Below are 2,653 nucleotides of genomic sequence, written 5' to 3' on the forward strand. Positions count from 1 at the left end.
TTGAGAAAATTTCAAAAAGTGAAATGTTATGAGGTGTAGGAGTGGCTTTGTGGTAAGTAGCTCGCTCGCTTACCAACCACATGGTTCTGGGTTCAGTCCCACTGCATGGCACCTTGGGCAAGTGTCTTCTACTATAGCCTCGGGCCGACCAAAGCCTTGTGAGTGGATTTGGTAGACAGAAACTGAAAGAAGCCCGTCGTATATATGTATATATATATGTGGGTTTGTGTGTCTGTGTTGGTCTCCCCCCAACATCGCTTGACAACCGATGCTGGTGTGTTTACGTCCCCGTCACTTAGCGGTTCGGCAAAAAGTGACCGATAGAATAAGTCCTGCGGTCGATTTGCTCGACTAAAGGCGGTGCTCCAGCATGACCACAGTCAGATGACTGAAACGAGTAAAAGAGGGGTTATGGGGGTGTTTAAACTAGAATTCCGCTGGCTACGGAATGAGAAAGGCAGAGAGAGAGAGAGAAAGATCTAGGAGGATCTTACCAGTTGACTACGGAAGGACTGGCTACACAAAGACATTACTGGAGTGAGACAGACGGACAGGGGAGTTAGCGGGTGGCTTTACCAGCTGGCAACAGAAGGACTGGCGTAGAAAAAGAGAAGATATTGGGCGACCTAACCAGCTGGCTGCAGAAAGATGGGCCCAGAGAAAAAAAAACAAAAAACAGAGAGGTATTAAGGAGCCTTACTTGTAGGCTGACTCATCATTATTATGTTATGTAGGACAGGGCAGAGAAAGTTGGTTCTGTAAGGACGGCACGATAAAGAATTACAGTTGTCTCCCTTAACATCAACAAAAAAGTAAGAAAGATAACTCTTCTCTTACTATTTGTTCTCATATTTTTAAAATCATACGACTGCGGCCATGCTGGGGCGTAGCCACGAGAGGCTTTAATCGAATTAATCGACCCCGGAACTAATTTTCTTTGTCTAAGCATATTCTATCAACCTCATTTTGCCGAACCGCTACAGGGACATAAACAAGCCAAAGCCGATTGTCAAGCGGTGGAGGGAGACACAGCAGGTTACCAGTATCGCTACGCCTGAGCGAAATGTGTGTGCGTGTGTGTGAACAGTAATCCCTCAGTTATTCCCCCCACCCCTCGCGATAGGTAAAAATCTGCGAAGTAGAAACAGTATTGTACTGTATATATATATATATTTATTATTATTATTATAATTTGTATATATTTAAACAGCACCACACACACACACACTTCTCTCTAGTTTCGTTTTCCATAGAGTATGTGCGATTCTTTGTTTATTCATCTACGGTACACTACGTATTTTCTTTTAATATATTTTAATTAATGTGTTATACAGTGCAGTATTGTACTGTATTTTCATTTAATTTTTAGGCGTAAAAATGCATATTTTACCACAGAAATAATTAAAATCTAAAAAAAACAAAAAAACAAATATTTATTGGCCACAAAACCCTACAATACACTGAGGAGTCCGTGGTATCAATTTACATATATGAGCCAGAAAAATCCGCGATGTATTGTGGACGCGATAGGTGAACAGCGATATGGCGAGTGATTATTGTATATATGATAGGCATCCATAGAGTTTCCATTCTAACAAGGCTTCGGTCAACCCTGGGCTATTGTAGGTGTCACGCAGGTTGCCCAATATACAAGGAGCAACAGCAACAAAAACAAGAAGAAAAATAACAACAACAAAAACAACCACAACAACAAGAAAACCAATGCAAAAACCAGCACTGCGACCCACACTGCCATGTGCACAGCCAGGAAATGAAAGAACATCAGCAACCAACAAGCCAGCCCAACCGAACGACACCCTGATCAGCACCACCAAGAAGAGAAACAACAACAACAACAACACCACCAACAACAACAACTATAGAAGCACTAAACGAAGAAGAGAAAAATAGGACTCATATTCCACTCCCAAAAACCCATACACCACACCCTAACTGTCACCAACCAGCACCAACACCAACAACAAAATCAACATTAACACATTCAGAAATAGACTCCCTATAACCTTCGTCTCCCATTTTCTGATTCCTCAGATATGTCGTCCGATGTAGGTGACACAGAGGAATGGCAAGTGGCCACAGGGGGAAGGAGAAAAGGGGGTGGGGAGAATAGAGAAGTAAACAAACAAAGCAGGGAGGTTTGCCACTCCTGAAACCAAAAACAGCCACAGAAAACAAAAACATTGACATAAACACAGAAACACAATGAATTCACACTGCTGACAAGCAATAAACACAAACAATTCAGACCTAATGCGATACATTAGGTCAAAGACCAGCATGACAGACAACAATGTCAAAACAAACAATCACCCATGCACAACACCACCACAACATTTTAAAATTCCTACATGTGACACAAAACACACACAACACAAAGAAATTTCTCTACCCGGATGCAGTAGGGAGCTTTCAAAAGTACTTATCGAAAAAAAAAAAAATGTACAAAAACCTTCTCAGAGAAGATTGTTGGCACTCCGTCACTTACAACATCGAGGGTTCCAGTTGATCTGATCAACGGAACAGCCTGCTTGTGAAATTAACGTGCAAGTGGCTGAGCACTCCACAGACACGTATACCCTTAACGTAGCTCTCGGGGGGGATATTCAGCATGACACAGAGTGTGACAAGGCTG

Source organism: Octopus bimaculoides, chromosome 30 (genome assembly GCF_001194135.2).
Source record: "Octopus bimaculoides isolate UCB-OBI-ISO-001 chromosome 30, ASM119413v2, whole genome shotgun sequence".
Lineage (NCBI taxonomy): Eukaryota > Metazoa > Mollusca > Cephalopoda > Octopoda > Octopodidae > Octopus > Octopus bimaculoides.